The 24,756-nt window shown below is 38.0% G+C and overlaps 1 protein-coding gene across 3 annotated transcripts in view; it reads left to right on the forward strand.

Moving 5' to 3' along the window:
* Positions 1 to 2,055: 2,055 nt before the first annotated feature.
* Positions 2,056 to 24,756, forward strand: part of Pde4b (phosphodiesterase 4B) — a 513,928-nt gene continuing 491,227 nt past the window's right edge. Inside the window, exon 1 of one of the 3 annotated variants that reach the window (XM_078026453.1) lies at positions 2,056 to 2,838. The gene's annotated coding sequence lies outside the window, so the exon portion shown is untranslated. The remainder of the gene's footprint in view (positions 2,839 to 24,756) is intronic. The other 2 variants (XM_021731099.3, XM_021731098.3) reach the window with 2 other exon arrangements.

Below are 24,756 nucleotides of genomic sequence, written 5' to 3' on the forward strand. Positions count from 1 at the left end.
TTGCTGACCTGGAGATATGCTGCAACTGGGTTCCCTGGAAACTCTTGGTGCCTCCTGTCCATGCCCGTATCCATGCTTCTCTTCTTCCTTACTCCTTCTTCTTCTGATCCAGTTTTGGAGAAACATAGGTTTTAATTTTATAGTAAGTCCTTCATTTTCATGAAGTGTGTGTGTGTGTGTGTGTGTGTGTGTGTGTGTGTGTGTGTTTTCTTTTCTGGTACTTTCAGAGATCTCTTTTATTATTTCCTTCAGTCTCTCCTTGGGTCTTTTCCATATGACTTCTGCCCAAATTCAACTGCTTTTTGACAATCTCTACAAATACTTTAGAGTTTGTGGGTAAAATCTGTATAAGTTTGCTAAAACCTGCATTTAACTTTTCCCATCTCTTTTTAGTTTATATAATTTCTAGAAGGAGAAAGATAAACAGTAGACATTATTTAATTCATATTGCAATAAGAACACTTTGGACATATTTTTCTAAATATTATGTAATAACCTTGAGAGTCTTGATAATCATTAATATCTTTCAAAGGTATAATATTCGGAGAAGGGGAGCATGCCATTCAGGTTGATTCTTTTTTTCTTTAAGTCAGATTTTAGGTTCCCATCCATACTCTCTTTGGGCAATGGTATCTTTATATTTAATAAGCCTAAATAATTATCATTGTAATTCACAAAGATCATGTTGTCATCGTTTAACAGAAACTGTATCTAAATCATGACTACATTAAAGGGCGTTTTGGCTTCATTCAGATGCCCAATGCCTTGATATTATTAATATTGGCTTTGGGCTCAATTTCAAGGTAATGGATAAGGTGGATGGTATAGAATGCAAAGCAACAAGTACAAGAAGGCAGAATAACCTTTGGACAGTTGGCAGCATTTTGGATGTACAGATTGGATGCTCTTCACTCTGGCAGCTATTGGTTGAGGAAACAGTTCAGAGTAGGAGTCCACTGAGTCCTGACATTGAAAAGCTATCAGGTTGGCCTTTCATTATATGGTTTGTAAAACTGGTTTGGGTTAATGGGAGAATAATAGAAAGTTATTACTGCTTCATTGGTAAGCCCTTATTTGTTCCTTAATATATAGTTCCGATGGGATTTAATTCCCTGACCCATTCCTCCTCCTACATAGAGAAAATTGCTTCCACTTATGTAATTGGTATGTACTTTCCTTGTATAATAACTAGCATTAGACATTTTGGGTTTTCATAGTTATTTCTCTCATTGGACTGTGAACTGCTTGAATCCAATAAAAGATTATGCCCTAATAATCCCTGTACCCCCAGTATCTACAGGGTATACTGCTGTTCAGTGCAAAATGAGTGTGTTTACTAGGATGAATTAAGAAATGGGTAATTTAATCCATTAAAGTCTTTCTGGTATCTAGCTAATGTAGTAGTTCAACAAACAAAGTTACTCATTCCTATCTTCCTTCTCTTTACCTTAACCAGCTTCCTCTCTAGTTCTCTGAAAGGGCTTGTCACCCAGGGAAAAGGAGACCTGGACTTTTCCCATCTCTTCTCTCCTCCCCTACACACACACACACACACACACACACACACACACACACACACACACGACTCCACCCAGCTGGGTTTCTAAAGCCGGATCAGGGATCAAGTCAGGTTTCCTGGGCCTCTGCCTGTTGCTGTGTCACGAATTCCCAAGTTATGGAACCCACTCCCAGACCCTCTTGATGGACTACCTCAGAGGTGATTTAACCTGTTGGTTTGGGGAGCACTGCGCTTGTCACTCTGGAGTCCTTTGTGCAACAGGAGAGAGCGGGCTCCCACGCTCTGGCTCCTTCCACACGCGCTGGCTAGCTCCCTTGCATCGCCTCCGCCCACCCCCGGCCCTGAGTCCGTCCACCTCCGCCCCATCCCCCTTTGTGCAGTCTTTAGCTGCGGACTCCTTCCTACTGTATTCATGGCAGATGAACAGCCAGTGACTGACACGTTCCAGGGAAGGCGAATGGGAGCAAGCGCGGGCGGCTGGGGGAGGTGTGTAGTGGCAGACGGCCTCTGGGATTATGAATGGGGGCGGGGGAGGGGGCCCGGGCAAGCGTGAGGTTCAAACCAGGATTTTCGGCATCCGGCTGATAGGCACACAAGGCTGTGCGTAATCCTTCAGCTCTGGTGGAAAGGGAGATGCTGTGAGCTCCCGACTGCGAGTGAGGGCTATTTTGCAAAACTCCCCTAGTATCGTGCCTGTGGAGTATTGCGGGAGGTCGGAGAGGTAGGTGGGAAAGGAAAGAAGAGGGGAGGGCGATCAGGAAGAGGCCAGCTCACTGCAGGCGGCATGCTTTCCTCCCGAGAATTGACAGGTGGTGGCCTCAGCAGTTACAACCTACTACACAGCTTCTAGTCCGTGCAATACGGTCACATTGTTATTCCCCCCGCACCGGGCTGAGGAGCGCAGCGCTGCAGACCAAGTGGTACTCGGGAGCTGTCTCTTCCGGGGACTGGATCCGGGCGGGGGCATAGGGACAGGGCGTTGAGGGTCAGCTGAGAAGATAAAAGCTCGCGGGTGCATCACAGCGGACTGAGGTGTCCTGATCCGGAACCCCCACGCCAGTCCGCCAGTCACAGCGCGCGCTCCTCAGCCGCCCCCGGCCCGGCCCGAGCGCCCTTTTCTGGGGCTCCTGGCCCCGCCTGGGCAGTTTCGGTCTCCTAGTGGCCGGCCAGGCTGCACGGAGCAAGGAGGCTTGCTCCCAGTACATACCCTGTCGAGCCGCACCCGGCTGAGCCACGGCTGGAGCCCGGGGTCCAGAGCGCTGTGGTGCAACGAGGCGCCCCCGGCGGGAGGAGCGCGGCTTCCACCAGGGTAGCCTAAGGTAAGGGCTGCCTAGGAGGCTGCGGGTTTATTCCTTAGCCTCCCTTCTCTTACTTTATCACACATCCAAGTCGGAATGGAGAGTGTGGGTGTTGTGGGGCTGATGCGAGGAGAAGGGGAATGGAGCCACTGAGCCAGGATGGTCGCCTTGACGGCGTTGTTGGCGCCCCTTTAGAGTCAATCCAATGACTAGCCTCTTCCCTTTCGTCCTCTCCTTCTTGCCAGTGCTGCTGCCCTTGGACTTCTTGGCGAGTCACTGGCAAGGAGGGAGATCCAAGGGAGGATGGAGTGAGATAGAAGGAAACCCAAGTGCTGGGGGTGGTTGGGAGCGCGGTGCCCAGTGGTTGCGGGTGGTGAGTACTGGTGGGAACCTGAAGTACCCAAGAATTTGATGGGTTGTGGCCCCCGACAAACCCAGGGATCTGGGGCACCAAATGGGATGCATCCAAACCTGGGACTAATGAAGGCTCTGCCAAGAACTTTTGGGAAGCTCTGCATAATGTCTGGTGAGGGGGCCTGGGTTGTGTTCAGGACACCCAGCTCCAAGCTGTAAGTGTGGGGAGAGACCCTCTACCCTCCAACTCCTCTCTTCTTGCCTTTTCTTCCTTCTTCCTGTTTTGCTTCTTTCTTTCCCTTTCTCACAGACGACCTTCCATGTGCCATACTTCACACAAAAATCGGAACCCACTGTAGCCAACAGCTTTAAACCAAGTATTAGGAGGAGCTCGTAGAGGAATAGCTCTTAATTACAGGAACAGATCTTAATTATGCATTCATCACATGTATGACATACACATAGTTTTTTCAACATTGTGAAACTTTCACTTAAAACTGCATTGCATTTACATTATGTTTACATCACATGTATGTTGTGCTACTAAATAGAAATGCATTGTGTGCATTCTGCATTTTCATCTGTATGTGATATAACTGTTTTTTGAATCACATGCATTTTTTAAACTCAGAGGTTTTCAGCTGCCGGTAAGTCTTGGCTTTATTGTAGTAATCGAAGGCATCATATTAAATTTAAAAAATTACAATAAAATATAATGAAAGTCTAGATACTTACCCCCACTTGCAGTGGATCATAAATTCTTCCCTTTCCTTTTGCTAAAAACTGTTGTTATGCCAATAATTTTCATAAAACCAAAAACAATTTGGGGGCCTCAAATGTATTATCCCCAATCTCAGGTTTAGGGAAGGATATGGAATTTTCTGCACATGAAATGACAAGAAGGTGGAAAAAGCCAGTGATTTCATTTCAGGTAGAGGAAAGTTCAGCTGAGCTTCCCTCTCAGGGCACCTCATTTATCTTCTGACATCCCAAGAGAGGAACCCCTTAATGTCAACATGTGTCTTCAGCATAATATTGGCTTATTCAACTCTACAAATCAATACTTATAGGACTTGGCAAGCAACATGTTTACTGTATGCTTCTATTGTTTTTCTTTTTTTAAACAGCAGGGTGCCATTTTTTTGCTAATTTACAAAAAAAGTAAGAGTGTTAAATGTACTGAAATTGTTGAGATGGCATGATTGATGGATTGAGATGGTTTAATCTATATATCTGTCATCTTTCTATATTGCTTATACAGTTACGAGCTAAATAATTCTGCCATGTGTCTACTTGTATTTTTATCAGCTTATTTACTTTTCAGTGTATTTCTAGCTTGACATATCGTGCAAAAATAAATTATCCTAAATTTCTCTAGAGGGTACCCGCTTGGTCATGCTTGTTTGCTTTTATAATAGGGTTGTTTTGATCGAGGAATAAGAAATCAATCATATATGGTTTTCTGAACTTGGGAGTCCTTTGCCTTCTAGAGGTATTTAAAAATAACAGGTGCTGTGTATGTACAACTACAGATTTGTTTCATAAAGACACTAGACACAGAAATGATATTTTTCATTTTGGTTCATAAAATGAACATTTAAAATCATGAAGGAATAAAGAGTCCCAGGTATCTCTTTAAATCTTATTTGACTTATTTCAAGTAGAGAGCAAGGAGTCTTAAGTTAGAAATATTTTCAGGGTTAGTCATTTGGATTTATCTTTTATTATTGTGACATGAAACTTCACCCATTCCTCTAAGAAAATAAAAGCAGCATGGTTTGGAGAAGACATGGGGATGTTGTTGATAATGACACATGGGTTCCTTTGAACATGGGTTGTTGCACCACTTTATAGTAACATGGTGGAAACTGTGATGTGCCAAATCCTTCTTCAAGGAAGGACTGGTGACCCGAGCCTGAGCATGTTGTCAACAAGTGGCCTTCAATTGTCAGACACTTCAGGGAATGCCTGAGCTGTAGAGAGCCCCGTTGTTTCAGATCATACTCTTTTTTAGGGCAGCTCCCATCCAATGGCTGATCCATGTGGAGAATAAATATTAGTCCATTTCGGCGTAACTCAGAGGGATCATTGTAGCTCTGGAGCTCCTGGTGGGCTTGCATTACTGTGCTCTTTCTCCCTTTGCCCATATCTGCTTCCTTCCCCATCCTTTCTCAGGCATTCATAAGGAGGCCATCCTTAATAGAACTGCACACTTATTTTGTCAGTTTTAACAAACTTGTCTTTTGACATGTGGTGTCATTTCTTATTGGGGCACATTTCCTTGTCCTTGCTCTTCTTCTGTTCTTCTGTTTTATATTTCCCTCTTGACTCTTATTAGATCTATAATGTTTCTATAGTCTGTTTTCTATTGATTTGAATGTTATATATCCTATTTCTGGTTTTAGTCATTATTTCTTATGTTCCATATTTTGTCTTAACTGATGTAATTAATAATAATAATACCCAGTCTCTTGAATAACATAAAGACCTTGTATGGTTTTGATTCTGATCATCTCCCATGCTTCAAAATGAAGTTCCACCACATTATTTATATCCCCAGGACATTTTTATATAATTAATGTTTTCTTTTACTGCGTTTATCGTCAATGCTCACTTAAATGTATCCACGTTTTCTGTGTTTGTGTCTTGGTTATATTTAAGGCTATTCATTGTCTTTGGAGTTCTGTGGTTTCACTAAGATGAATCCCACTATTGGATGCTCTTGTGGGCTACATTTTATTGCTCTTTCTTGGAATGTTTTTATGCATCATGAATCAGATGACTCCTGTGTTTCTTATTGAAAATTCGAAGTATAATTTTATCATATATTGTCTTGCTTTGATTATGTCTTCTGAAGTTCATATTAGATATATGTTGGACCTTTTTTTTCCTGTTCATGTCTATTCCCGGTGTAAATATTTTTAGTTAAAAATATTTTAAAGAAAAATTTGGGTAATTTATTCAGTACCGTGTTCTGCTGCTAGGACAGGGTCAGGGACTGTGCACCTGAGTAACCTACTGTTAGATAGGAGGCTTTGTTTCTGCAGTTCAGGGGTGTTCACTGGTCCACCACCCTCTTTCCACCATTTGGAGTCCTCCTTTGGATGACTGCATTATTTCCAGGGCTTATAATTATTCTTATAAAGAAGAGGCAGGGATAGATGAATATGTGCTGTCTTGTCTGAATTGAAAGTGTGTGCTTTTAAAAAAACACTCTATTTTAACTCCTCAGCCACAGTATCCATTAATATCATTGAAAATACTAGTTTGATTGAGTATCCCTATAATATGTATCTTATATAGAAATATAACCTAAACATCAGTTTAAAACTCTTATTTAAATTAATTAATATTATTAGTTTTAAACTGGTGATTTAAATGTCAAATCTCATCCTATCAGTGAAATATATGACAAAAACCTATGTAGGTAATATTTTCTCTATGAAACCAGTTCTCTCCAAGTTGTATTAAAGCATTTGAAAAACATGAGTACTTTTTATCTGTTGCTGTCTCTGTGGGAAATGCTAAGAAAATCCTTTATCAGATGGATACTTTAAAACTTTAGAGAAAGTAAATAGCACTATTTGCACAAGCAACTTGCTGATATTTTTAGGGGATTAAGGGAAAAAAATACCAGGATTCTCAGTCTTTGCCTTTCCTGGCTTATATCACAGTGCTGACTCATTTTCAGAACTGAAAGTGATCTTAGAAATCACTTACTTCAAACTTATTGTTTTATACCTAAGAACATTGAGACCTTGAAAGGCCATAAGAGAACTTGAGTTCCTTCAGTTAAAGTGACAGGGCTTATTTATTTTGAGTTCTTAGTATTTTCTAACTTTATGTTTCCTATAAGAAATCAGAATTGACCTATTTTGAGAAGACATTTAAATTTATAGTGAGTTTTGATTCCTTAATACCCGTTTTGAATGGGAAGGAAATATTTTAATAAGTTGGGATAACATGATAGTCTTTTAAAAATAGGTATGTTTGAAAATTTGATGAATATATGGTTCAGTTATTCAGAAAAATTATTATACACTAAAACACTTGCATCCAATATTGAGGGTTTGTAAACTCCTGGGAAAGACTTCTAGATATTGTTTGTTTTGCCTATTGTCTTTGCTAGGGAAAATGACTTAGGGACAATAACTTGTTTTATAGTCAGAGTCGCCTGTGAAGGTCTGTGGATAGTGACAGTTGCCCTGGCATTGTACACTGGTATGCTGGAGGATTTATTTTCCTGCAGGTTCTAGAAAGCCAGTAGGTCAGTAGGATATAGCAGGACTGGCAGGTGTTCAAACAGAGAGAAACACAAACAGGCCACTCAGCCCCCAGAATATGCTCTCTCCTCCACTGTATGTGTACATGCATGGACTTAGACACATACCTTAAGATACCTTGAAAAGATCCTTCCATCTGCTGCTAGTTTGACCTTCTTACTGCACAAAGACAGTACTCTTTGGGTGATTATTCTCCCTTTCTCATGTAAAATTACTCACTTAAAACTAACTTCACTCATATCAAATATTAGGGACTTAAAAAAAAACTAGACTCTCATTGACTGTATTTATTGGAAGGTTTTTTGAGGGTAAAAAGAAAACTATGCTATGTTTCTCTTATCTTACATCTATAAAGTAATCTCAGAATGTTAAAAGAACTACAGAATGTTAAACATCTCTGAATTCCAATGAGAAAGAAAGGCCAATGTTGGTTTTTCTCTTTCCTATTCCAGTATTTGTTAAAATAGTTGAAATTACTTTCAAGGACACTGCCAGTATATCCCTATATACACTTTTCTCTGTGACTAGTACAATTCCCTGAGTGGGGGTGGGGGGGAGACGCGTTTCCTTGTTTTGGTAGTGCCTTGACTGAGTAAATGAGGACGAGGCTCTGGAAGCCCTGAGTTTCAAAGTTGAGATGCCACTAATTGGTCAGTGGCATCCTCTGTGTAATCAAAGGGTATAATTATGAAAATCGCGGAGGTTATTTCCAGTATTATGGTTTGGTTAAATGTCAGATTTGTGGATCTTGTTTGACAAAACATTAGGGGAATTTTGGGATAGGCCCATGTAATTAAGTATCATTCATAAGAAAGTTGTTCAGAAAATTAATTTTAAAATTAAAATTATTATAATACCCTAATACGGTCAGAAAATTACAATAGTTAGAAATGTCTTACCCCATTTACCCATTACATAGGTACAGCACATAGCACAATTTGGGGGGAACAAATCCATTCATGTTGACAATGATAATGGTTTTAGTCATTATTCTTATGTTCCATATTTTGTCTTAACTGATGAAATTAATAATAACACCCAGTCTCTTGAACAACATAAAGACGTTGTATGGGTTGTACGGTTTTGATTCTGATCATCTCCCATGTTTCAAAATGAAGTTCCACCACATTTTATTTATATCCCCAGGACATTTTTATATAATTAATGTTTTCTTTTACTGCGTTTATCATCAATGCTTACTTAAAAGTATCCACATTTTCTGTGTTTGTGTCTTGGTTATATTTATATTTGATATGAGGTATCCCCCTGAAAGCTCATGTTTGAGACGATGCAATAATGTTCAGAGGTGAAAGGATCACACTATGAGCGTTGTAACCTAATTTTTAGTGGATTGATCCATTTGATGGATTAATAATTTGAATAGATTAATAGGTGGTAACTGTAGGCAGATAGCAGTGGCTGGAGGAAGTAGATCATGAGGGACATACCTAGAGGTTTATATTTTGTCCTTGGCAAGAGGCGCTCTCTCTGTGTCCTGGATGCCATGAGCTGAGCAGCCCTCCTCTGCCAACCCTCTGCCATGATGTTCTGCCTCCCCTCAGGCCCAGAGCTACAGAGTTTCAGGCAACCGTGGACTGAACCTCTGAAACCATGAGCCAAAATAAACTTTTCCTCCTTTAAGTTCTTCTCGTCAGATATTTGAGTCACAGTGATGAAAAGCTGGCTAAAATAGGAGGTGATGCTCATGTGGATGGCACCAGGTATGATTCTCTGGAGATGTGGCAGTTACTGCAGATGGGCTAATTCAACATCCATTCACCCAGTTTCTTTTTCTTCTTCCTTTGCTATACAAGTTGGCAAGAAAAACATTCAGCTTCCCCATATTTCTTGAAGATAGGAGTGGTTCCAAGGACAAGGATTTCTGGGGAGCTCTTCTCTTCTAAATAAAAGGAATGATTTCGCAAGGAGAATGCTCTTACTTTTGACTTTCACTCTTTCTCTAGACCATTGGATATGGGTGCTCAGCTTTGAAGTGAGTAGCCAACTTGCATGCACGAGGAATAAACCCATATGCTAAGGATGATGATGCAGAAAAACAGATGTAGCTTGGGTCCTTAGTAACATCTTAGGGAAGACATATCAGCTTGTGCTGCCTACCTCTAGACTTAATGTTCCGTGAGAAAAAAATAACCCCCTAATTATAAATAACCCCCTGTTAGGTTTTCTGTTACTCCAAGCCAAACACATTTCTAACTGAACATGTAAGGTCATTGTTAAGATTTTTCATTTTATATTTTTGAAGGAAAAAATTAGTGTCTAAAGATCTTTTTAGTTACTGATCTTGGACTGCGCATTTTAGGCGAGCTTATACAAATATTCTCATTCTGAAGAAGTCGGGGCATGAAAATTTTGGAAAAATTATAAGTTTCTTTCTGTTGTTCATTGCAGAAAGAATAGCATGAAACTCCAAGAGTTTCTGTTTTGTATTGCTGAGAAAAGATTCCAAAATTTTATTCAATGGGTGCAATTTATAAGAGGAAAACTCTATTTCTGTGAGTCACACCTCCTACTTAGCTATAATCTTTGGTAAGATGGGATACAGCTGTAGAATACTAATAAGCTTTTAAAAAATGTTATTTCCCCCATTTGGGTTATAGGAAAAAATGTATAGTAGAGTAGTTTGGCCTTTTTACCATTTAATGTAAGTTTGTTTTCAGCAGTTTCCTTTTGATTTCACGATCAAGAAATACATTTTCAAAGTTAAGAAGAGATGGTCATTTGCAATAAGTAAATGTAAAGGATGAAGAATATATTTTGTGTGTGTGCTTGTGATATAGCATATACACATTTCCATTTGAATTTGCCTGACTTAAGTGCAGGAATTAATTTTTGCATTAAGTCATATGATAGGAAAAAAAGGATTCAATTGAGATATAATGGTGATATTTTATCAGTTAGGATTGCACTTATTTGGGAGTCACCAAAAGTTTGACACATATTACTACAATGAGTAAGAGTTTTATTTTTCATATGTCTGGAAGGAGATGGTCCTTAAAACCAGCACCTCCTTGCTGTTGGCTCCACTATCATTAGTTTATGTCTTTTATATTCCCATTGTAAAGACAATTAGTGAACCTCTCAGGCATGGCATCTGTACCACAGGCAAGAAAGGACCAGGCAGAAGGCACACAGCTTCTGAGTTTGTCTTTTTGATAAGGAAAAAGAGAGCTTCCTGGGAAGATGTGAATGGTATACTTTTATTCATATCTTATTGATCATAGTTATGTCAATTGCCATCCCCAAGTCTAGGGAAGTCTGAAAAATAGTGGGGTGTTTTGTTTTGTTTTTCATTTTAATTTGGGAAAATCAATTCCTTATAAAACATTTGAATTCTGTTCTGTAGTGAACAGGCAAAGATACTTGCTTGGTAACCCATTATTGTTATTGCACACGAAGAATATTTCTTAGCTTTTAAAATCATATCTATAGTGTTGTCTCATACATTTGTAATCTAGAGATTTCTTAAAATGTGTGATAGTTTAAAATAGTCATCAATAATTATTTGTATTAAATTCCTGTAAGGGGCAATCATTGAAAGTTTTCTATCAGCTGTTACTTTGTGTCAAGATAATTGACTGATATGTAAAACTGAAAGTAAATCTTGATGGTTATTGATATTAACCTAATAATCATGGGCCAAAAGGTCATAATTTCCTTTTACCATTAGTAATGACACGTATCAGTGTGAAATTGTGAAAAAAAACAGTGACAATATTACATACTATTTATTCATGAAATACTGTGATTTAAAAAAATATTTTAGTTGTAGATGGACACACTATCTTTATTTTATTTTTATATTTGTACATGGTGCTGAGAATGGAACCCAGTGCCTCACAAGTGTTAGGCAAGCGCTCTACCATTGACCTACAACCCTAGCCCAATAATGTGATTTTTGTTGTTCTAATTTGCAGCTATATATTGTAGGCTAGTTTGTTGTTCCCAGTTTTTTAATAACACATATAAATAATACCTGTGAGAAATAATTATTTTAAAAAGCATAAATTTGGTTAAACCCCAGAAATTTGACTTTGCTATCCTCATTCTTGATATTGACAAAAATATCCCGAGTAATTGTGAGTTTACACTCCAATTAATACAGGCACTCTACTTAGAACCTGCTTATATACACCAAGAAGAATTATAAATCTTTTTTGGTTAATTTTTTTCCAATTAAAATAGTTCAAGGCAAGTGTTTTCACCATTCTTTACAGGGATTTTGTAAAGATAAATGAAATAATGGATGTGAAGTGCATTATTCTGCACTAAAGGATGTTATATAAATTCTATAAATAGTACTACTAAAATATAAACAAGATGATGGCTGATTATTTCCAAAAGTGAGTATCATAACCAAGAATTTTGAGTGTTGTCCTAAATGTCGGTTTTTGGATGGAGATCAATATACCAACACATTCTTATGTTCTTACATTGAAATATCAAAGGTAAACCTCATTTTGAGGGAAAAAGATTATATTGAAAAAGCTTCAAAGATAGATGATTTATTGAATAATGTGCCATGATAATAGATTTTGCCCACATATAAAAAATCTTTTGGGTTTTCAAAGTGTTTAGTGAAATGGAAAACTCTTATTAAAATATATAGTTTCCAGCATTAGAAATCGAATTTTAAATCTAGAATGGAACTTCCAATGACTATATCTTGGAAATAATGAGGTTCTGCCTGACTCATAAAAATTTTCAATAGAGGCATTTGTAATACCTTCAATAAAGGGTTTTTGAATCCCTTTGGCCACAGTTTCTACTCCTTGAAAGACAATTTGAGATGGAAAGTGGGTTTGTTATTTCTAACCTAAATGCCATGGGTTCTATGTGCTGTTCAGTGGGGGAAATGACCTGTATGATGTGCTGATGAGAACAGTTCTCTCTAATCCAAGTTGTGAAGAGTGGAAAGGAGGCTTTGCTTTTCTCTGTGCATTATTCTCTTGGACAATTTATTAAAGATAAGTGCTCAGGTGTAGGCTAATAAATAGCATATGCTAAAGAGATAGTAGCTAAAATGGAACAAAGTTGGTTAATTAAGGAGAGTGTATCATACTTTATAAATCAGATCATTTAGATAATTTAATCTCATTTGGTACTACTCCTAGTCTTCAGAAAACCTTGTTTAATTGTCTTGGCTGTCTTAAAAGGAAGGACAAATTCAGGCAAGTGGTTTAGATGGGTAGTAGCAGTAGTGGCAGTAATTAGGAGGAATGAGAAGATAGAAGAGAGATTAGAGGGGATTGGGGAGTTCTTGCTGCTAAATACAAACAGAGGTTCATCCGTCATTTTCCAAATAGTGACTCTTCTTTGGTTGTGTACAACAGGAATCTTTTTTTTTCTTTTGGTCATATAACAGTACTGAGCTGTTACTGGTGGCACAGGGACCTCTTGTCTGCTGATTCAGATGAGTGGGGCCAGTATATTTTGCTTCCTGCTGTCATTCGGGGACCTTGAATAGAACAGAGACAGTTCTAACTTCAGTACTTGTATTCCAGAGCTTTCCTGGTCAAATCCATTCAGTCAGAGCATGAAAAAGTGGGAGAATTTTATAGTCCATTTTTGGGAGAGGCACATATCCCTCCCATGTACATCTCATTGTCCAGATGTTAGTTTCATTACTTAACCCCAGTTGCTGGAGAGCCTGGGATGTTTTTTTTTGTTTGTTTGTTTTTGTTTTTTGTTTTTTTGTTTTTTTGGTGTGGAGGTTTGTCTAGAGAAGAGGAAATGGGTGTGATGATGGACAGCTGATAGTTTCTTCAGTACAGTCTTCTTGAAGATTACTTTACCTTTTTCTGATGTCAGATGCCTTGTTTCCTGATTTCCATGCTTTGCTCTTTCTTGGTTTAATGCCTTCCATTGATGATAGAGCACATCTTCCAATACCTGCTTAGGAAAAAGTGTGTTAAAGGCAGAACTTTAGAAATGTTGTGCATCTGAGTCTACAGCCCTACCACCTTGAACATGCCAGATCTCCTCTGATCTCGGAAGCTCAGAAGCTAACTAAGCAGGGTTGAGCCTAATTAGTACTTGAATAGGAGAAATGTTTTGCATCTGAGAATATTTTCCTTCTGCTTACATTTGATGGATAGTTTTTCTGGATCTAGAATTTTAGGAAGTCATTCTGTTTCAGAATTTTGAAGGCACATTTGTCTTTTTGTTGCCATTTTAGCCATGGAGAAATTTGTGCTATGCTGAATCTTAATCCTTGAAATGTGATTTTCTTCTCCTTGAAGCTGTTAGCAATTATCCTGTTATCCTTGGAGTTTTGAGATTTCGAGATGATGTGCCTCTGCTCAGGTGATTTCTAATTTATTGTGTGGGAGGGATTCAGTGGGTCTTTTCTTTCTGGGTATACTTGTCCTTCAGTTCTGGGAATTATTCTTCTATTACCAGTTTTGTCAATTTTCAAATCAGTTTTCCCTACAACTACCACAAGTCAGGAAATTGGGATGAATCTTAAAGTGATGATATCTTCTAATAGCCAGGTGGCCTTTGTGACTTGGTGAGGTAAAAAAATATTCTGCTGACACTTTCTATGTAAAAAAGTACCAGCAGCAAAAAGTCTTAGATTCTCTGAAATGTTGTGAATTCTTTCAATTGGTTTTCTTGATTTTCCTTTTCTATAATTACTGTTTTACTTTTATCTAATCTTTTTATTGTAAGACATTATTTTATGTATCACTAAGAATAAATATGCTGATAAAATATAAACAAATTTTTCTTGTTATTTGGAAAATTAATTTTATTGAAAGGATATGTTTAGACTTAATTAAATGTAAATATCATCTCTTTCCTATGAATGTATAAAAGGAAACACACTAAGACAGATAAGTGGTTCTAAAAACATATTCATATTCAGAATTTTAAAATTCACATTCAGAATCCATCTCTTGAATCCCAAATCATTAATGTCTGTGTTTATCCATGCAGTACCACTTGATGTGCCAGCAATAGTTCTGGTTCTGAAAAAAACACTTAGCAATTATGTTGATCAAGCTTGCTTTCTGATTCCTGCTTTGGGGACTGTTGTTAAACATGCTCAATTCCCCACTTCTCCTATCCCTTCCTCACAAATGTAAAACTTCTAAGTGTTCAAAGATGCTCCATTGTTGTCTTATACATTTTCTTTCAAACAACCTAACACTCGTTCTGCAGTTTCTATGAATGAGTAGGTCATTGCACCGATCACATTACTGCTGTCTTTCTGATAGCAGTTGTAAGGTGCTATTTAATTTAAGATGAATCCTGAATTCCGAGCTATAATAATGTGGAAAATGTACACAGTATTTAGATGTTGAACCATCTGGATTAATCCTCTAAAAAGTTATTCTCTTTAGGCAAGTACTCTACCACTGAGCCACCTCCCCAGTCCTGAAAATTGGGTATCTTTTTAAACCAAGTTTCTTACTTTTCTCCTTGTGTACCTTAATTGTAAGGTAAAGGTAAACTTGAATATTTTCAAAGTGAAACAGAAATGGTTGAGAATCCCTAGGGTTCCTCTGCCTCTAGAAGCTGCACGTATGCTAGAAGACTCACCTGTGCTGGGAGGTGATCAAAACGGAAGCAGTACCACATTAATGATTCAGACATCCCTTCTCGGGTACCTCAGGGAACCATGCCCGGAAGCAGTAGGAAGCATTTTTTTTTCCAGCTGTCTCTCTGCATAGATTCATAATTATATTATACATGCAGCTTTGCAACTTGATTTTGCATTCACATTGATTTAAAATATAGATTTCAAGCATCTCTAGGAAGGGCTGCATAGTATTCTATTGAATACATACATGTATAATACCTTATTTAGTCCGTTCTCTAATGACGAATGTTTAAATTGCTCCTTTTTAATTTTTGCAGTTTACCAGTACTTTAATAAATATCCTAATATCAATGTTTATAAATGCCACGTTAAGAAAAATACACATCGTAGACGCTTTTTGACACCAGATTTCCTTCAGAATTTATATGTTCACCAGCTATCCATCAGATCCATCACTTCCTCACATCCCTAGAAGGTTTTCTGGGTTTTTTTCAGTTTTTGATCAATGTAAGCAGAAACGAAACCATCCTTTCCTGTTTTCAGTTTGTTTTCTTTGATTACCAGGAAGTCTGGAAAACCGTGTCATATGATGTGGTGTCCTTGGAGAGAGAAAGAGCCTGCCTGAGGAGGAGGGTGGGCATGACTGGGCAGCTGGAGCAGCTCTTGGTGGATATCCGGAAAGCTTGTGGCTGGCAGGAAATGAGTAGTTCCTGCTCCTGTTGTCTGTGGAGGTCCAGGGAACTCTGTGGTTTAAATCCTTTAGCCCTCACAAATATCCTTTTCATTGTTTTCCCTAAGGGGCTGGATGCTTTCCAGGTGCCACAGTTATTGTATCTGTGCAAAATGCAGAACCACAGCCTCTGGCCTCAGGGCAATGAATAGGTGAGGTGTAAGTGGGCTGTGAGTCTGTGGAAGGACAAGGAGGGCCCACAAGCAAGTGGAACAGCACAGATGTTTGAAAGCGGATGGTCTGAGGAATAGTGAGGGAATGCTGACCTTAGACAGTTCTCCCCGTGCAAAGGAATGGGTGAACATATTTGACTCCATGGTTGAAAAGTGGCCTGAGGTCACTTTGTGAGTTCTTTTTGTTCTCCCACCATTCTGGGATTAAACCCAGGGAAGCCCTTGCATGTGCTGGTAAGTGCTCTACCGCTGAGCTACATCTCTAACCCCCTTTTAAAAAAAATTAATTTTGAGTCAGGGTTTCATTAGGTTGCCCAGGTGGGCCTCAAACTTTTGATCCTCCTATTTAGCCTCTAGTAGCCAGGGTCACTGTGTATGTCACTGTGTATTCACAGTGGAAATTTTTAGTGTGCCTTGAATGTGAATTTAAGGAGCCTACTTTTTACCTTAAGAGCAGTGGGCGGTGTCTAAAATTTCTTGGAATCTTGGGGGGTATCTAAAATTTCTTGGAATCTTGGTCTGATGAGACCTGATATTTGCCATGTTTTAGCAAAGTTTAGAATATTGGAAACAGATACAGGTAATATTTGCTTTATTACTGGTTTCTACAGGCATCCTATATTTAATAAAGGATAGAATTTTTCAGTTGTGGGTGATTTAACAGTCTTAAAGAACAGTTGAATATTTCCAGTAGAGGATTGTTGTTATTCTTTATTTCCCAAAAAGAGACAACTTAGGAAGTAGCTCGGTTTTTTTTGACAGACAGGTCAGGCCTTTAGAAAATGTATAGTTTGTAACCGAAAGTGAAATTGTTGTTGAACATGCCATGTGGTATGTGGGCAGATATTTGGCATATAAAAATGCAAAATGAATTCAGAAAGTGCGAGAGAGACACCCTATAGCCTTGCCATGAGATCATCAACTTTGCCAAATGGCAGCAAATGTAGAACTTCAAATGGAAAAGCACTCATTAAGTCCTTTAGACTAGCAAAGTTACATATGTTATGTAAAACAACATTTCATTCATAGGTGGACAAATCTTTTCTCTTTGATATATTAGAATAAATGAGGGGGTCTAAATGATTGGAAATGATCTGAAGCACATTGTATAGGACATTTTAAAAGGCCATGGAAGAGAACTTGGGTTAGATGGTTTCTGATTATTTTCATTGAAATTTACACAGTGCTTTCTGAAACAGCATTTATTATACTTTTGGATAGAATCTATATTGGCTAGTTTGAAGTCGGTTACTTAGTAAGTAATTCCATCTCTGGTATGACTGCTTGACAAACAGCGATTTTCAGAGACGATCATAAAAACGTCATTAGCGATCATTTTTAGAGGTAGAATGGCAAATATCTTATGATAAATCATGCCTTGTGCTGAGTTCATTTGTGAATAGTTACTGCTGTGGATCTTTTTGATGCTCATAACATGCAGTTAAATTTGTAGCTCAAGAATTCAATTTTTATTTTTCCAGTAACTGCAGCCAAGGGCTGTACTCTCATTCAGCTTTAGATAAGTCATAGTGACATCCTGGGCCAACAGAAGAAAGCTTCCTGAAGGATGGGGGTTGTGAGAAGGTGCAGCTTCCTTTTCAAATGCAGTTGCAGGGCTTCTGCAAGGTGGAGTGTTTATACATTTTGGAGAATTCTAGAACACCTCACTTTTCTGCTCTGGCAAAGGCAAGTTTTACTATTTATTTCAACTTAGTACGTCTGTAGTTTGGTCCCTCACTCCCCCAGACAAGGTAACTAATAATTATTTAGGTAGTTAACATCTATTGTGCTAAACACCTTAAAAAATGCTTTAAAATACTGTCTCATTTGATTCTTTACTATAATCTTGGGATGAAAGCATTATTGTATTCATTTTAAAGACGAAGACACCAAGGCCCAGCCAAGTAATTTGCTTAAGTTTATATAGCAAGGCCTGATTATTTTTCCTCTCACCAACCCAAAGTCTCTACTTTTTCTAGTCTTTGCTTAAGACTCAATATGTTAAAATTTTAAAAATACTTAAGAGCTTTTTATGTTCCAGGCATATAAATTAACTCATTTAATCTGTGCCATATAAAAGAGGAGCAATTGTATTTATTTTTATTTTAAAGCTTGGGGGATTTTAGAGGTTTGATGGATCTAATTTCTTTCTTTTTTTATATATTTATTTTTTAGTTGAAGTGGGACACAATACCTTTATTTGTTTGTATGTGGTGCTGAGGATAGAACCCGGGGCCTTGCGCTTGCCAGGCGAGCATGCTACCACTGAGCCACAATGCCAGCCCTCTAATTTCTTTAACATTACACATAGTGAGGATTCAAACCAAAGTCCATCTGACTCCAAAGCCTGTGCTTTCGCCTTCTATATTGTCTTGTAAGACATTTCTTAAAGGATTACATTTTAAAGTGATTATTATTTTTAACAATTATTTTCTATTTAATTCTTTTTTTTTTTTTAGTCGTTGATGGACTTTATTTTCTTTATTTTTATGTGGTGCTGAGGATCAAACCCAGTGCCTCATGCAGGCTAGGTGAGCTATAACCCCAGCCCCTCTATTTAATTCTTTTGCTCCTTATAAGTGGTTCCACCTTTCACGTAAATGTAATGAGTTAATATGAAGGCTTGCTAAATGCCTCTGTCCCTCTACTAAATGCTTGTCTACATTAGGGCTTCTCAACCTTGAGGCTTCTCATGTCTTGGATGAGATCATTTCTGGTTGGGAAGAGAAGCTGTCTTGTGCATTGGAGGGTGTTCAGCAGCGTCTGCAACCTCTGTCAACTAGATGCCTGCAGACTCACTCCACTTGCTCCAAGTTGTGACAACCCAAAACAACCTTTAGACATTACCAAATATCCTTTGTGGGGAGGAAGTCACCTGAGGTTGAGAACATTGTCTCCATTAACTCATTTTATCCTCAAAACACCCTCTAAGCTCACATCATTATGATCTTAATTTTACGCAGTAAGAACGACCTGCGGAAGGTCACATTGCTGGGAAGTGGTATCTCCAGAGCCCAAACTCGAGGCTCATGACCTTGGGATGACTTTTGCTGGGCTTCATTGTGCTATGTCTTGTCTTCAAGTTTAACTTGAGAGCTCGGAAAGGCTGGAGACAGTTAAATTCTCTTTTTCTTTGGTCCCAAGTGTACTTGGAAAAGTAGTTAATATCCAGCAGTGCTTTGGCAGATGTTCATTAAACAAATGACATGCTTTATGCGGGTCCTATTTAAATCAGAATATTTTAAATAAAACCTATTTTGTACAGTAATTAAGATAGTAATTAAACACAGGCTTTCGAATTAGACATAACAGGTCTGCATCTCATTCCTGCCATTTACTTATTATGGAATCCTGAGAAATTTTTTGATCTCTTTTAGCTTTGCTTTTCTCATCTACCTAGGACCATAATAATCCCTTCTGTGAATACATTTAGGAATCAATAAATGAACATACAGAAGTCAACGAGTACAATGCATGACACCAATTAAAAAAAAATAAGTAAATAGTAGCTAGCAGTAATACAAATATTTTAATGATCATAAATGGTTTGGATTTTCCCTGTATGAAATTGTTAGATCTACTTTTATTTCAATCAATTTAGAAAAAATGGTTTTCTTTTATCTATCTGGCTAACTTGAAAGCTATTATCTTATTAAGATTAAATTTTAAAAAAAATTACATAAAGTGAATAAGCACACAGATAAATGAGGAGAATAGAGGGAGAAAGTAAAGCTAAACAAACCCCAAACAGAGGCCCATTTACAGACTAAAATAACCTCCTGAGATCACTCAGGTTTCAACCAAGAATTAAGTTTTGTTTCATTTCAGTAAAGAATTATTAACCCTCTTGGTGGCTCAAGGGAGAGAGCTTCTTTTGGCCTCAGATGGACACATCCCTGATCCCAGTCCTCAGCCTTCTGCTGGCTTGGCACCTCTCGCTTCCCTCCCCAAGGTCTGACCTTTTGTCGCATTTCCTCTGACTCATGTTTGGGTTCTGTTCTTGGCTGTTCAGCTTTTGCTCTGAGGTTTCCTTTACTGGATTCCTGGGTCCCCTCTCAGGTAGTCACTGAGTGGCTTTTGTTTCTCGGTTGGACTTCATCCTTAGGGGATGACATTTATGCCCTGTTATACCCGAGATGCATCAGCTGCTTGGAGGTGACATTTCTCATCTCCTGCTCCTCTGGTCCTGGGCCAACTGGGAAATATCTCTTCCAAACATAATTGGATCTAATCATGAAGATTTTCACCATAGGTCATTGATGTTGAATTCCTCAGACAATAAAATACCATTGCATGGTATTTCATGGTGCCTGTCAAGGCCTATTTTAAATGCCTCCCCTTTTTTTTTTTCTCCCCATCATTTTGGCATGCTTTGGAAATGTTAATATTATGGGATACACAAGTAAAACTGTTCTTGATTACAGGACCCGCAGGGCTGTCCTGGAAATGGAGAGTATGATTATCTCGGCTTCTTGTCAACACTATGTATAGAGGCACAGAGGCTGGGAAGCTGTATTCTAAGGTCCCCCATGGAAACACAAATACATAAGAATTACTCCCTAGCTTCCTTATTTCTGTTCTTCTATCAACTATCTGAAAGTATCAGCTAGTCCTAGAAAAGTTGTCTCAGGAATAGAAAGCTTTCAGAATGAGGACAATGACACCAAAGTTTCTGTGGAGCTTGAAAAAGGAATAGCAGAGTCCATTTAAAAACATACTGGGAGATATTAGAACTAGAAAGAGATTAGGAATAGGGAGAGTTAGGAGACTATGGAGAAAATTCAGGAATGAAGTTTTGAGAGTTTGGTGCATTGGTTACTGTATTAGTCAACTTCACATTACTATGATGAAATTCCTGAGGAAATTAACTTATAAAGGGAAAAGGTTTATTTAGCGTGTGGTTCTGGAGGTTCCAATCCAAGATTGAGTGACCTCATTGCTTTGGGCCTCTCGTGAGGATTACAGATAGCAATGGAAGGGAGCATGTGTCAGAACAAAACACTTGCATCATAAGTCAGGAAGCAGGGAGAGACAGAGTTTGGGGTCCCACAATCCCCGTCAAGGGCACATCCGCAGTGACCTATGGACCTCCCACTAGACCCTACCTTTCAAAGTTTCATTGCCTCCCAGTAGAACTGCTCTGGAGATCAAGCCTTTAACACATGGACCTTTGGGAGACATTGATCCAAACTGTAATAGTTTGTAAAGAGTGAGACTCATTTTTATTCAGATAGAAAAGGCTGGAATGTGTAGGATGGGTCAGCAATTGGATATTTATTTAACACCTTTCTTGCCAAGAGACTATATTTACACAATTAACCAATTATGGAAGGCCAACATAATTACTATTTAAAAGTGGAATGTATAGGAAAAAATAAGTCAATGATACTATTAAGTTAGTGTTCTAATTAATTGAGGGCATTGTATTGCCACTGACTGAAAAATAAAGGATCAGGAAGAAGGTGCAAATTTGGGGCAGGGCGAAGGCATATTTAGTCTCCAAGTCTGGAGACATTTGTGCAGTATGCAATTACAGTTATCTGAAAAGTGCTTCTGGAATTCTTGAGAGTCACCTCAAAGAAACCAGTTCTTAGAAGTGAACCTTGTAGAGATCTATGTTTTCATGATGGGAAAATGGAAATCATAGCACAATGTAAGTAAAATGTATATGGTGGAGTTTTTCCGAGGAGAGGGTTCTCGTAGTTTCAAAGAACTAGTGGTGCAGGTAGTAATTAAGACCTGAAGGACAGACTGGCAGGAATTATGTTTTTAATGTAAAAGAGGCATTTATTTTTCTTTGACAGTAATATAAGAGTATGAAAGAATTTTGAGGGGGAAGATGCATGATTAGGAATAGGTATTTGAATTCAGATAGAACCTTGGAAAATAAAATGTCTCATGGACAGCAGGAGTGGTTGGTTGGCAAAGGAAAACAGGTGAGAGAGAGATCTGTGATACAGATTTGTGGGTATTCAGTAGTGTGATGATATCAGAAGCCCTGAGCATATGTGAGCATTCAGCAAAAGGTTAGGCTAGAGAGAGAACAGTGAAGAAGGCCAGGTTTTGAGCTCTGGGCATTACCCAGAGTAGAGAGCCAGGTGAACAGAAGGGCTGGGACACTCCAGGCACTGGACTGCAGCACATCTCTTGCCAAAGCCTTGCTCACAGCAGCTGCTGGTTGAGACTCAGGCTAGGTATAAGCACCCTTTCCTCTAGGGTGCTAGATGGTTGGTCTCCAAATCTTTTCCTCCCTCATCCCTGTTACCAAATTTATTTAAATAATCTGTCATATTATAGGTATGTATGAAGATTCTCTTAAGAATAGATGGACACAGAGAATTTTAAAGATAAAATAAATCAATAAAAAGGTAAATAATAACATACATTCCTAGAACCAATGGAGTATTCTTTATGCTTTCTGCATTTTTAAGTTCTTATCGAATTCTTGACTCAGTGCAATAAATGACACTTATTTAAAGTCTACAATTTGATGATTTTTGACAAATGTATTTAATTAGGAAACCACCAAAACAAAAATATTTCCACGACTATTAAAAGTTTTCTCCATCTGCTTCATAGTTCTTTTCTCGGCAACTACTGTTCTGATTTATTGCATTGTGTATTAGGTTGTAATTTTTAGAATTTTTATAAATGTATTTACATAATATCTATTCCTTTTGTCTATTTAAAAAAAATGAATGATTTTTATTTTTATTGCTGTATGGATATACCACACTTTATCCACTTACCCATGCCTGGCTTTCAGGTTGTTGTAGGCTATTGTAAATTCACACATTTTTGTATAAGTCTCTGTGCGGACATATGTTTCATTTGTTTTTTGGGCAAACAGTTATGTTACAGATTGTTTGTTTTAGGCAATCAAAAAGTTCATGACTATATGAAAGTTAATGCATTTCCCAGAATAAGTGAATTTATTCATTCTTCAGTCAATACACATTTTAGAGCAAACACACACTGTGCTTTAAGAGCCAAAGTTAAATATTGCATCTCTGCTTTAAATTTTGAAATTTAATTTAAGAAATACCAATTTGGAAGCCATGTATGTGATTAAGTTGGTATTTCAAATCACAGGAGAACATAATTATTTATCAAATATTTGGTCAACTTGGGAAAAGAAATTGAACTGTGTTGGCTCAGTAAATCAGAAGGAAATGCAACCAAAACTAAAAGTCAAACTGAGATTGAATGCAATATGTTACCTTGGATTGGATGCTGGAACAGTAAGAGGACATTAGTGGGAAATGGGTGAAGTGTGTATGGGAAATCTGTACTATCTTTACAGCTTTTCTGTAAATCTAAAGTGATTCAAAAATAAAAAGCTTATTTTAATATATAATTAAGAGTTTTTGCTCAATTAAAATTGTTCTACTGCTGAAAATAACCCAAGAAAAATATTTAATGTGTATGTTGCAAAAATACATCCTGATTAAATAAAATGCACTCACATGTCAATATTAAAAATGCTAATTCAACTGGGTGTGGTGGTGCATCCTTGCAATCCCAGCAGCTATGGAGGCTGAGACAGGAGGTTCTGGAGTTCAAAGCCAGACTCAGCAACGGTGAGGCACTAAACAACTCAAAGTAGGGCTGGGGATGTGGCTCAGTGGTTGAGTGCCCCTGAGTTCAATCCCTGGTGGTGGAGGGGAGCTAATTCCTTAAAAGAAAAATGGGCCAGTGACATAGAAGCAAACAGTAAAATAATTTTTATATTATTAAGTAAGAAAGCAGCCCTGTCACCTGCTTCCTGTTTCTATGCAAGAACGCTTCAGCTGGTCTAAGACTTTGTCAGTTTCCAATTTCCCTGTCTTTCACTCTGTCCTAAATGCAATAGGGAGGGTTTACCTATATGATTTGATTTTAAGAATTTGGGAGAAAACACACACACACACACACACGCGGTGCAGCTCTTTCTCTATTTTTCCTTTTGATGCACCTCTGCTGCTTGTATTTCAATTTTAGAAGACTCCTTTTTAAACTTTATTTATTTTTTTAAGTGGTGCTGAGGATCGAACCCCACATCTCCCATATGCTATGCAAGCACTCTACCACTGAGCTACAACCCCCACCCTCAATTTTAGAAGAATCTTGAAGAGCCCATGTTTTATCAAAACTCAAATATTCTTTTATGATTAGCTTCCTGTTTCTATTTTTGAGTGATTATTAGTGTACTATGTGTGTGTGAGGGCACATGGGAGCTCATGTGTGTATGTATAGAAAAGAGAAAATTGGGGAAATATTTGATTTGGGTGTAAGGTGGAAGATTGATTAAATATCCCAACCCTGACAGCTAATAAACACTTGAAGATATATTTATTCTTTACAGTAATTTTAAAAATGCAGCTTAATGCAAGAAGGTACCATTCTTCACTACTAAATTGATTAAAGGGTTCAGAAGGAAAGATAGCCAGAATTGACGGCTTTGTAGTAAAAGGAACTTTAACACTGTGAATAGAAATGTAAATTGATACAGTTTTCTTAAAAGGCAAGTTATCAATTTGTATCAATAACCATAAAATGTTCATACTCAATTTCAAGCTTAGGGTAAAATCTAAGGTATTTATCAAAGTGTCACATAATAACTTATAAACATGAATGTTAATCACTGCACTATGTATAATGGGCAAAAGTGGGAAAGAGCTTTATTGTGTAATATGGGCATATTGTGCTACTTATGATTAAAGCCATGAAAAGCAGCTTTGAAGTGTATTTATTGAACTGGGAAAATGAATAGGTTATAGTATAAATTAGATAAAAGCAAGGTAAATCCCATGTGCGCAATGTAATCCATTTCATAAGCAGTCTCTCGCTGCAAAA

The sequence above is a fragment of the Ictidomys tridecemlineatus genome, chromosome 11 (genome assembly GCF_052094955.1).
Source record: "Ictidomys tridecemlineatus isolate mIctTri1 chromosome 11, mIctTri1.hap1, whole genome shotgun sequence".
Classification (NCBI taxonomy): Eukaryota; Metazoa; Chordata; class Mammalia; order Rodentia; family Sciuridae; genus Ictidomys; species Ictidomys tridecemlineatus.